At 36.8% G+C, this 12,567-nt stretch overlaps 1 long non-coding RNA gene across 1 annotated transcript in view; it reads right to left on the bottom strand.

Annotated features, from left to right (window-relative positions):
• The window catches only part of LOC308064001, a 69,630-nt gene continuing 57,063 nt past the window's right edge, over positions 1–12,567 (bottom strand). Inside the window, exon 2 of the long non-coding RNA XR_013928151.1 lies at positions 1–12,567. This exon is cut by the window's right edge and continues 17,756 nt beyond it. This is a non-coding gene — a long non-coding RNA (uncharacterized lncRNA).

The raw sequence follows: 12,567 nt of genomic DNA on the forward strand, positions 1-12,567 counted from the left end.
CTTATATACTCAGCATGACATCCCATGGTATGGAATATCCCTTTGGCTAGTTTGGATCAGCTGTCCTGGCTGTGTCCCCTTCCCTTTCCCCGTGCCCCTCCAGCCCTCTTGCTGGCAGGGCCCAAGAAACTGAAAAGCCCTTGAATCAGAATAAACATTCCCAAGCAACAACCAAAACCATCCATGTGCTGTCAACATTGTTCTCACACCAAATCCAAAACACAGCACTGCACCAGCTGCTAAGAAAATTAACTCTGTCCCAGCCAAAACCAGAACAGTCTACGTTCAATTTCCATTTTGTTTATCCAAGGCCAAAAAAAATATCTTCATGTAACTTTCATGTTATGCTTATTTCTTTCACTGTCCTTTTTTGGCTGACTTGTCAGCCCCATCCTGTAGGCTGTCTGTGTGACATGACCCATTCTTAGACGTGAAGGAGGTACCATATTTCAGCACTAATGCCTATGTCAATTGCCCTTTTTTAGGAGGTCCTGTAGATGTACATATACTAAGGAGCCTTTTGGTGGAAGTTCAAACCCAGCCTGTGAAGGTTTTATAGCTATAAATGGCTGCTGATGGTACTGCATGAAATATTCCATAATTGTAATGCCTTTACAGATGTTAACACTACCCCTCATGTATTGCTTTACCTCCCATTTGTATGTGCTATCTAGCACAGGAGGAATCTTCTGTGTGTTCCCAAAGAGAGGCTCCATGTGGGACCTTGAATCCAAGATTTCTCCTCTACATTGTGACCTTGACTTGGCTCATTTGCTGCAGCTAGATTTACTTAGATGAAAGGCTGTACTTCTGTGTAGGTTGACAGCATGCTACAGGTTTTATGAAGTCAAAATGGTACAAAGTGACTCAGATCCCTTTTTAGCTGTAGCTAAAAGAATCCATCCTGCTGTAGTCTCCAACTCTCTCTTTTGTCACACATTTTGAAAATCCAGAAGGCAGCTTCTGAATCTACTTCAGAACCAAAAGCAGCTTCTGGCACCATCTCTGGCCTTTCTACTGTGTATTTTCTCCAAGGACTATAATGCATCGGTTGTTTTTTAAGCTAGAATAACCAGCAGAGTGTGAAAACTACAGATTATGCTTATTTAACAACTGATTCAGCTGAAAGCTCTAAACATTTGACTGAATGCATCTCCCTTTTCTTTGTACCAGAATAGTTTTCTGCTGTGGAAGGAGAAGAATGCTTCATTAACTTTAGAAAATATTCATAGTATACTGCACTAGAGATCTGAATGGTGCCCACAAGTGCTGGATAGGGGATGTGCATTGTTACCTGAAATGAGTGAACCAGATACAGTGATAAGGGTAAACCTCAAATAAATGATTCAAAGCATTGAAATAACTCCCTTTCTGTTGTCCCTTCCTTGCTCTTAACTTTTAAAGGAAATCTTCTGTTACTTCCTTAGTAACATTAATACTCATTGGGGAAGCCTTTTATTGAACTAACAGCTGCCCCTTTTGAGTGAAATACCTAATTGTGTTCCTCTCACACAATTAGGTTACAAACTTGGCTAGAAACATAGTATGTGAAATCAACCCCAAGTGAAAATGTGCTTGTTCAGGAAAACTGCGTATCACCAAAATAAAGTCCTGTACTCATTTAAAGGTTCTTTCATCTAGTGAAAATAAGCTGTGTCTTTAGAAGTTACAATCATCCCAGAAAGACTTTTCTATTAGCTCTAAACTCTAAGCAAAAAATTGTTAGTAAAGTTGATGGGATAGGTATGATTAGTTACCTATCAGTAAGAGTTTATCAGTGTGGATGTGGGCTTACAAACCACACCACAAGGGCTTGCAAGTTTCCTCAGCAAGATGTGCCCCATGCTTTGCCACATAGATTGCCATCTTATACTTGGGCTTTTGATTTTCAGAACATGTTTTGACTGAAGACATATTACTTTGTGCAGTCATACTGTACTGAGGTATCACCATCCACGTTATTAATGAACCAGTGTTACATTCACCAATCTCACCAAGAATATAAAAATTTTCAGGCAGCTAAAAGCTTCAAATCTTCTTCTGTTCCTGGATTCAGTGACTCTGTGGCTGCCCTTTACAAATTTTGTATTGATAGAAATTGCCTCTTGCCTGCCAGCTGTTTATGGGATAACCATACCAGACTGACTGTCAAACTCTGTGGATAGCAGTGAATTCAAAAGAGGACAAAGGTCTCAATAAAAACGCTCCTATTGATTTCAATAAACATAATTTTCTACCATAAATAAGGAATTTAAACATTTTATGTGGGCCTAAGTATCTGAGTCTATTTATCTGGTGATAGTGGTCACACAGTAAGCTGTACAACAATTCATAAATTGTATGTAGCCCAACCAGCTAAATCAAGGACCAAAGGGATGCAGAAAAAATAGAGGTCTCTTTTCAGGATTAGAACCAGGTAAAAGTGCAGTGATGCAATTCTCCTTTACACATGTTCCTTTGGAGATCGTTTCTGAAAGGCAGAGTAGGTGACAACATGGTTCAGTTATAGCTACAGTGAATAGTTTTGCGACTACTACGAGAATTAAGTCCTGACCGTCCTTAGAAAAGGGCTCAAAATTTTAGCCAGATGGATGTGACATTGTCATTGGTCATGTTTTAAGGGAGGAACTAAGACAAAGGACACAATTCATTTGAGAATACCTAGGAAACTGAGTGGATCAGTAACTCCCATAGTGTGTGAGCATGTATCCTCTGGTACCTTAGAGCCTTTCTGTGGTATGATAGCTCTAGCACAGTCTTTTAAGTCACTTTTAACAAGAACCAGCAACTAGAAGGTGCATCAAAGAAAAAAGTCTTGAAAGCTCAATCCAGTGCAACTAAGAAGCACTTAAAGAGTGAGTATAGAACTACTACAACTCCTTGCCAAATGAGGTATACAGGGGCATATATATGTCTACAGAGAAGTAGGCACAATGTGAGCTGAATGCATATTTTGTAATTTTCACCAAGAAAAACAAACAAACAAACAAACAAACAAACAAACAAACAGACAACAGGAAATATCTCAGACAAAAGGTATTTTCTTTTGGTTTTGTTTTGGTTTTTGTAACCACCAGAACATCTTAGTTAAAGGCTGCCCATCAGGTTTGCATCAACCTCCCCATGAAATCTGAGCGGTTTTTATAGTTCAGCTGACTCCATTCTTTTTCTGAGTAAAGGTGAAGTCTCTGAAGTTAGAGAAAGAAAATTCAGCAGGAAAAATGCTTTGATACTGTAATTATGTCTATTCTAAAATGACAGGTTTTGTTGGGCTGAAGTTATTCAAGATACTGCCCTAAATGGCAGAGGGGATTTTTTATTCTTCTGAAATGTAATGTGAAAGAGAATTAATGTGACACAAGGGCATTCAAAACCCCCAAACCACTTTGTGGGTAGGGCTGAAAAAAACATGGGAATACAGTACAACAAGCAATATTTCTGAGCGCACAGGGGGAGAACTGATAAAGCAAAGAAGGTGTTTTGGGACAATAAATAACACTAGCAAGGAGAGTTTTTCTGGTGCAGAAAATGTGCTTCCTTAAATTAACTTACGTAACTTTAGAAGACATGATGCAACTCTGCATGTACTATATAAATGAAAAAAATTATGAGTACACATTTTTAAATTTAATGTTCTTATAGGCTTTCCACCCTTCTCAAGTTGCCTTCTGGAGGAATGACACCTTATGGTATAATGCTGTCATATGCTCACATACTTTGTAGCAGAATGTTAAGGTTACTCCTTAACTTGTTGGTCCAGTCCCATTTACCTTGGTACAAAATCCAAATAAATATAACATGATGTAAAATCCTGGTGAAATTAGCTAGTGGAAGAATGGCAAAGGGCCCATACAAACCCTGGCTTTGAGGTGTAAAGGCACTGAGCAACATACAGGTAGTTGTGGAGCAGTGGAGCTCCTGGAGAGATCTGATGCCTGTTGGCCTCTGAGCACTAATGTATATTATTCTCTGGCACCACCTGTTCTGCTGCAGTGATGGTTGGTCCCATTAAACATCCCAAAGCTGAAAGGCCTCTCAAATCACTTAGAGACATGACAACTTCCAATTCTTCTGAGCTATGTGTTCTGGGCTAAAATCAGTACTGGATCTTCTGCTAAAAGTTCACCTTAATAATTTTAACAACTCAATTCTTAAGTTCCTGCTCTTGTGATTTTTTAGTATCTACAGCACATCAGGGATTCAAGTTACAAGTCCTGGTCTTTTTTTTTTTTTTTTTTTTCATTTTGAAGATCTTTTTTCCTTTGGTACTTAATTTCTTATTTCCGAGCGGGTTATTGATTATTTTTCCTTTGTAATACAGGTAATAGAAAAATAGTAACCTAACACACTTAAAACTCAAGGAAAAAACCCCAAACAACATTATCCAATGTACTGAAGAAAGTCTTCTTTGAAGGCAGAACTGCTTAAATGAAAAGACCTCCATTTTTTTGAAAGTAAGGGGATATTAAGCATGATTAGATGCTAGAAAAGGCTTTCTTTTGGTATCCAAGATGGCTATACAATTACTGACTTCAAAGTAGTAATTTAGTTAAAAATAGATGCAAGCCATGTAACTCCTCTGCCACCTGGCATGTGGCTTCAAGAGTTGACCTTTATCAAAATGTTATCAATATAGTTTTCTTAAATCCATATTCTGAGACAAATTAACATGGGAATTGTGAATTTAAAAATATTTACATTTTAAGTTATTCCTTTTTAAGAGCACCACATCCTATACGATTATTTGTATCTGAATCACTCTCTTTTGGCACTCTCTTAACTCAGTCATTTATTCAAATAATTTAATTTAAACTGACAAATCCAAGTGTATGAATTTCCTAAGCATATTACCAGCTGGGAGCAGTAGTAGTTATAATTACTTCTTAGCTAATATTGTACACAGAAAAATTATGTTTGGAGAGTTATATAACATTGGACTGGTCTGTGATAATCTTGCAAATTTAGAAAGCAATGAATGACCTCTAAACATGGCTAAGACAAAAATTAATTAACAAAGAAATCTCCTGATATGCTGTAATATGCCATAGTTTGCAGCTAACAACAATTATTTTGTGTTTTAAATGTTAGCAGTTACAGTTTATCTACTTTGTCTTCTATGTATGCCAGCATAAAATCAATAAAACTTGTAAACAGCAATTAAAATGCAATAACAATCCCACTCAAGATTTTTTTTTAAAGCAATATGAACAACTAAGATGATGATCATTATTACGTCTATTTATTTTTCCCCATAGTCGGGTAGATTTGCATATTTATGCCACAAATATTTCACTTACTAATACAAGCCTCCCCTATGCCATATCCATAACCACGGGGGTGCACACCTGGTCCAGAATGATTCATTTATTCAGCTCAGGGGAGATATTTTAAGCTAGCACACTTTCCTTTGCACTTGCAATGGACAAACACTGTATACCCAGTCAGGCACCAGGCATCAGAGACACAGTCTTTGCCTCTGTCTCATGACATGGCTAAGGTGACTTTTACACCAGTGTCATCCAAATATAAAGATGGGTCTGGGCCAGAGTTCTCAAGCTGTGATAAGCATCCTACTAGTAATATGCAAGCTACTCCTTCTGTGCGTGTACCCAGCCTAGCATAGTGCCAGGAGCTTTTGTTGCTGATGCTGTCGTTAATGCTCTTACCTAAGAAAACTACATTTAGAAAGTGCTATGTAGGATGTTCTTCCTTCTTGATAATTATAGTTTGATCAGGTGTTTCAAAAAGACTGTTTCAATAAGAGGGAATTCTGACCCTACTCGGATTGTAATGTGAGTTTGTGATTTCTTCAATGTTTCAATCTAGGGAAGGAGAATCATGAATCTGCAGTGAAATAAATGAGAGGAGAATCTGCCCTGTAAACCAAACATGAAATTACTGATGAAAAAGGAAGATTTTTTTTAATGTATTTGAAATTATTTGTGAATATTTGAGTGCATTATCAGGCAATGCCATTTTCTGTATTTCTTGGTATTAAAACAATCAAAAGAAATAAAAAGTTATACAGCAAAATAAACACAGAAGTCTTGCTGTGACATCCAATATGGTTGCAGAACTGACTGACTGCTAATGTGGTACTTCAAGACGGAATCTAAATGAATGGTTTGCTTTGAATAATGTATTTGTCAAAACTGGTCTAGTCCTGTTCACAAATTGCTGGAGTATGATTTTTTTGTTTTATTACTCACATTGTTGGAACAAAATTTTGCATTGAAAGCTTTGACATGAACAATTTTTGGCTATCTAAGACTTGTACATTCCATTATTGGCATTAATATTTGGAATTCCCTATTTGATTGACCTTTGAACAGCCAAATAAATTATGTGGTATCCTGTTGCCCCTTAATTGAATTCTAAAAAAATAAAGAAGTATTCTTTGCGTGTTTTTTAAAATAGTCTTTTATCCAATATGTGGGAATATGTAGGGTAGAAATATATTTTAGGAACAGGGAGCAATGGCTCAAAGGAATATAAGGACATTTAAAACCCATCTTCTTTTTCATTTAACATTGCTTCCTGGATAAGGAAACAATAAAGTTATAAACCAGATTCATTACTGTCCTGAATACTTTAGGTTCAATTTTCTCTTTCCTTAAAAAAAGCAAAGCAATTAAAGATTTTTGAACCTGCATGGCTTCAGCCTTTTCTGATTTAAGTGTCTAAGCTGCAGGACTTCAGGCAGGTTTTTTTTGAGGTAAGGCAAGTTAACCTCATAGACCTCCCTACCCTTCAGTCCAAAAGACTTCATGATAATGGAGGGATGAAGTAGTCTGGGGAGTTCTGTATAGGAGAGTGTTAGTTTTCTGCAAAACACTGGGAATACTAGTGCCTGTTCTCACTCAGCAGTCTCTCTTAGTAACACTATGTTTCCATAACTGTATATAAAACAAAGCATTTTTTCAAGAAGCACATACATCAAATTTAATGGTCTTTGGCTTGTATCATACTGTATTTCTTTCACATATTTAATCCCAGATGAAAAGGATGCCTGTGTTTATTATCGTCAGATCAGATGACTACAGCTATCACTGCTGTTAAATCCAACTATTGCAAACAGAGATTGTGGTGCTGGAACAGGTATTGAGGCACATAAGTAAGAAGATTATTGAAGTTCTATTCAAAAAATCCTCTGAAAATATGTCCAAAATGTCTAAAAAAGTACTGAGTTTCATAAACTATACTCCAGTGAAGATGAGAACGTAGTCTTCCTCTTCACAAAGTATATAGCAAACCCAGTGCTGCTAATGTAAAAAAAATGCCCCATTTCTCTTCAGACTGGTCATTCAGGATGAAACCTGAGGTTTTGATTTGGATTTTAGGGATGTGAATGACATAGAGCTATACCTCCCTGTCACACATCATGGAATCATAAACACTGGGGGCTAGAAGTGACCTCAAGAGCTTTTCTTCTCCATCAGCCTCTCCCAAGGCCAGATAAAATACCTTTCCTTCTTTCCAAAGACTTGTTGTACCTGTTCTTAAGTCTTTTATGATGAAGATTCCACAACCTCCTTATTCAGTACCCCTAAAATCCAGCAAGTACCAAAGAATTCTGAAATTTTCTCTGGCTTGCTTGTTGCACTGTGAATGAACTCAAAATTCAACTTACTAGCTGACCGCTAGATCCTCACCAAAATATAGGTGTCTGTAGTGCAGACAAGAGCTTGACTGAGGGGTTTATGGAAAGAGAAATTTGAATCCCATCACAATCAGTAGCTCTTTAAACCCCTAGGAGGTGTACTGATATCAGTGAAGACACCCATGGAATATAATGTTATCCAATATGAAAAAGGGGACCAGAATCTGTCCCTTTGTTAAAACTGATAGGGCAAGAAGATTCTCTTGGACTTATGTTTAGGTATGGCTTATAATAAGCCATATCTAAATGGTTTGAATATGGCTTTGAATAAGCCATACGTTTAGATATGGCTTTGAATAAGCCAGATCTCATTCTGTGTGACATTGTTAAAAGCAAATGAGGTATCAGCCAAAATCATAAAAATGGGTTTTATATTATGGTAATTGCATACTGATACAGACACAAGGGTCTAATTTCTTGTAGTAGTGGTAATATAGTACATCTACTACAAAATAAACATATATTTCATGTTGGCATTTCTTGTATAAATGGATGAAAAATCCTAATTCAGTTTTTGATGGAGTTTTGCAGTCAACCACTTGCTTTGCATAATTGGGGTGACAGATGCACTTTATTGTAGCAGCAAAACCACTTTGTAACACATCTTGTAAAATGGTACAATGGGCCTGGATCTTGGCCAACATCAATAATGGAATAATAAACTCATACAAGTAGCGGGGAATTGCAGTTGTTTTAATGGAAAAGCCACTTCTCATGGTTGTTTTGAAGTTATTCTGTTCAACAGTTGCTGTCAGGATACAGGACTTTTAGAAAAGATTCTCAATCATTTGTGAGAGAGGTAGAGAAGGGACACAGGAGGAAAAGATTCCGAAAGAGTCCCACAGCATAAACCCCACCATGTCATGCACTGCTGTCAGAGAAAGCACTGGATCATTACTGAGCCACCACTCACAGAAGCAAGTCTTTTTGTACAGTCCTGTAAACCAAGCAACCCTGCTGAAAATTGTTATCCAGCCCCTCAGAAGTCAGACAGGAAAACACAGCCTGGTCTACACTGTAGGGTCTTCCTGCACTAATGCTTTCGTCACCCACATTGCTTACTCACCTGATAAGCAGAGATTTGTCTACACAGTTTTCGTGATTCACTGTTGTCAGTCTGAATAGGACAAATCTGGGAAAAAAGCAGCATCCCTCACCAGAGTCCTGTGAAAAATGTCAATGTATATCAGACTATTAAGACAGGTTGGTATTGATGTGATTTCTCTTTCTGACAGTTGATGAAATGCTCACCTATCAAAAATCTCTGCCTCTCACAGCTGCTCCTTTGAAGACAACCTGCAATGCAATGCTCTTGAAACGTGATTTTGTTTGAGATGGATACATTACTTTTCTTGTGTTTGTTTTTACTCAGTAAGTAGACAGGAGAAACTTGTTGAAAACAAAATAGGCTGATGAATGCAACCCAGATGAGGTAATTGAAAAGATAACCGAACAGAGGCAATGTCTAATCAGGATAATATTTTCTTACTGAGAAAATGTGAATGCAACACCATTTTGACACAAGTTGTCGTCCTTATTATTTCTTTAATAGCTTGTGCATACCTCCATTTCTTAGACAGAAACATAGATAGGAGAAGAGAAAGAATGCAACTCCTGAACACATTTCTTATCATTAACAACCACTCTGCCATGTATTTTGTAGGTCAGACTGTGTACTTTTTCCAAAGAAATTCATATCTGATCTGACACAACTCAAAACCCATCAAGAACATTAGAAAAACAACTATTGACTTCCACTTTGACTTTAAAAGGTCTCTGGGTCCAGTTTTAGGCAACTAGAAATAGCTGTCTGGAACATGGAATGAGAAGAAATTCTATAAGCATAATTCTTTTTAAAAAGTGACCCAAAAGACGTATATTTCTCTATCCTATACATGTTATAATCTTATTTTAAAAAGTTTCATTTGTAGCTTTTTCCAACTTACCGACCCGTATCAAACTAAGGAACCATGTAACAAAATGTAGGATGCAATAGTGACTCAACATACAGACATGTTTAATATCTGATAGCTACTGATTATTGTGTATCTCCAAATAATAAGCTTATTCTCCAAATGCAGAAGTCTAAGAAACATTGACACGTGGCAATTGTCTCATGTACCATGCCCAAAAAATGTCAAAAGGATGATCTGTGAAACTACTGCTAAGTGGTCAGTCTTGCTTCAGTCTCTGGGAAAATCATGAAGCGAGTCATTTTGGGACACACTTCTTGGCACCTGAGGGAGAAGAAAGCAATGACAACAATCAGCATGGATTTCCCAAGTATAAATTACGCCTGAACAATGTGATTGCTGTCTGTAACAAAATGACTGGATGCAAGAGCGGAAAGAGAGCAGTGGATGTCTCTTTATATATATATAGTATATATATATATATATATAGTGGATATATATAAAGATATACTTTAGCACATCTTTCGACACTGTAGATCAAGGACATGTTTATGCCCCTTTACTTAGCACTCATTGGACCTCATCTAGAATACAGTGTTTAGGTTTTCTCCCCTCCTCAACTTCCCTCATGAAACACAAATATTGATAAACTAGAACAAGTTCAGTGGAGGCCACCAAGATGGTCATGGCTAGATCACTTGCCCTGTGAGGAGAGGCTGAGGGAACTGGGCTTATTTAGCTTGGAGAAAAGATGGCTTTGGTGAGACGAGAATATCGTTGAGGGACAAAAGTTCATTATCATGCTCATGGTATATTTACAAGCATTTGTAGAGCTTGAAAAGTCCGCTTTCCCTCTCACTGCAGCATGTGTGAACAAGGAACAAAAATACCAAAATCTATGGTATGTCAAAGGCATAACTTCCAATAAGAGAATAAGAATTTGTCTTCAAGAAGTATCAAAGTACCAATTGCAGTGAGAATCAGCTTTCTTTGAATTAGATTATTTCCACATAAAAGCTTGATATATTGCTCAGATTCAAAAAATGCCAAATAAAAGTAGGTATGAAGAATTTTATTATTTTCACATTATTTGTAAATGAGATAGAAAATTAAGATATTCTGTATCAGAGACTGAAGAATAACAAAATAAATAAAAGGATCCATTTACATGGCCTTGGAATTTGCAATTTTTATTTTAAAAAAGTAACTCATTACTTGATCTTTTTTGTCTGAAATCTTTCTCCAGAATGTCCCATTCTGTTCCAAACTGCTCATCCTCCAGGTAGGTCAACAAAGTGAATATTGTTCATGACTCTCAAGCTAACTTTGAAAATAGAAGCATACTTATGTTAATGAACATGTTTGTTTAAATACTTAGAAAGATCACAGTCAGAGAATTGCATCTTTTGGAGGAAAACAGAATGGGAAGGATGTGCTTGGATTGTAGTCATGCAGAGGTACATATATCATATTGGTCTCACATTAGGATTCATCTTTAATAGCTCTGTTTCTTCTCTGTTAATCACAGTCAATCACACCATATCTCCTTCCTTATGCAAAGCATATTCTTTTGTTTTCATCCTCCACTGAAGGCTCTTACCCATACTTGTTTCCATATAATTTCTTTTTTCTTGAATGTGAGTGAAAAGCATATCAGATAATCTCGCAGATAAGGTTTTGCTTCTACTTTGTATATGAATACCTAATGCATCCTAAGACTACATTTCTGCATTTACTTTTTAACAGCCATGTCATGTTGGTCACTCATAATCATCCTAACTTATTGGTGTGCTCAGATCTATGCACTTCTAGATTTTTTCCACTGGATAAATGCCCAATTTAGATGAGGAATTAGTGTGAGTGTTATCCTACATAAAGTTACTTAATATTAACGTTGTTCTCACTGGTGGCTGCCTTGGTAAACAACGCTAGCTAATGTAATTATTATAAACCTGTAAACTTAATGATGTAATATCTCTATTATTCCATGTGATTTTACAGGCAACCTGTCCCTAGATAAGTATTTATAGAACATATAATAAATAATTTACAAGATTCAATCTCCTCTGCACAGTTTTCTTAATATTACAGATATACAAAAGGCTATAGTTCACAGTAGACCTAAATGGCAGCAAAACTATATGAATCAGAATATTTTTTTAGTGCCACAGCTAATAGTGCCTCTGGTTTTATCTTCATTGTACAGTCAACAGAAAACTTAATCAGCATCTTTGGTGAGCAGAGAAACACAATTAAAAGCTGCTTCTTTGAAAAGACTTTACTCAGCTCTACAGTCAATTGTCATCTCAGAATATTTCATGAGCTTGTTTTCTAAGTCTGCAGAGTTCAGTTGCTTGTGTTTTCATGGTATCCACATACATTTTCATTTTTATAGAAGTCCACAAAAAGATAAGGAAGGTTATGTCATTGTTTCTGTTCTTTCCTGTCCTCCCACAGGCTAAGCTTCCTGAAGTGCAGATAACTTGTCTGTTGTTTCAGACTGTTTGAATCTTATCCCTTCAGAGACAAACTGAGCATATTTAAGTTAGCAAAGATATCACCCAGATCTGTCTGAATGCACAGTCATTGCTGGTCACACCACGGTGCCTGCACTGTGTTGCCTTCCTGAAATAAAAAAAAAAACAACCCTAATTTCTGAATTTTATATTCAGCTCAAAACCTTTCTGTGTGATAGTCATCCTACCTCAGCAAGGAGGAGCAGTGCTGGTACTCAGAACAGTCTGTCACAATGTCTTGTGCCTTTGGCTTGATAAATTCATCCGTTTTATTGACCTGATGAAGGAAGTAACTTGCATTCATTTCAGAGGAGCATTTTCATACATTTAACACCTCTTTTTGGGTAGAATAGTGTGTATTTCATGTGCATTTCATTCATTTCATTCCAAGCCTGCCTATGAGGGCATCATCACCACAACACTTGAATAATTTGAATAATTAAACACTTTGGATGATACTTTTTCTTTATATAAGTCT

Source organism: Falco punctatus, assembly GCF_963210335.1.
Source record: "Falco punctatus genome assembly, chromosome: 5".
NCBI lineage: Eukaryota > Metazoa > Chordata > Aves > Falconiformes > Falconidae > Falco > Falco punctatus.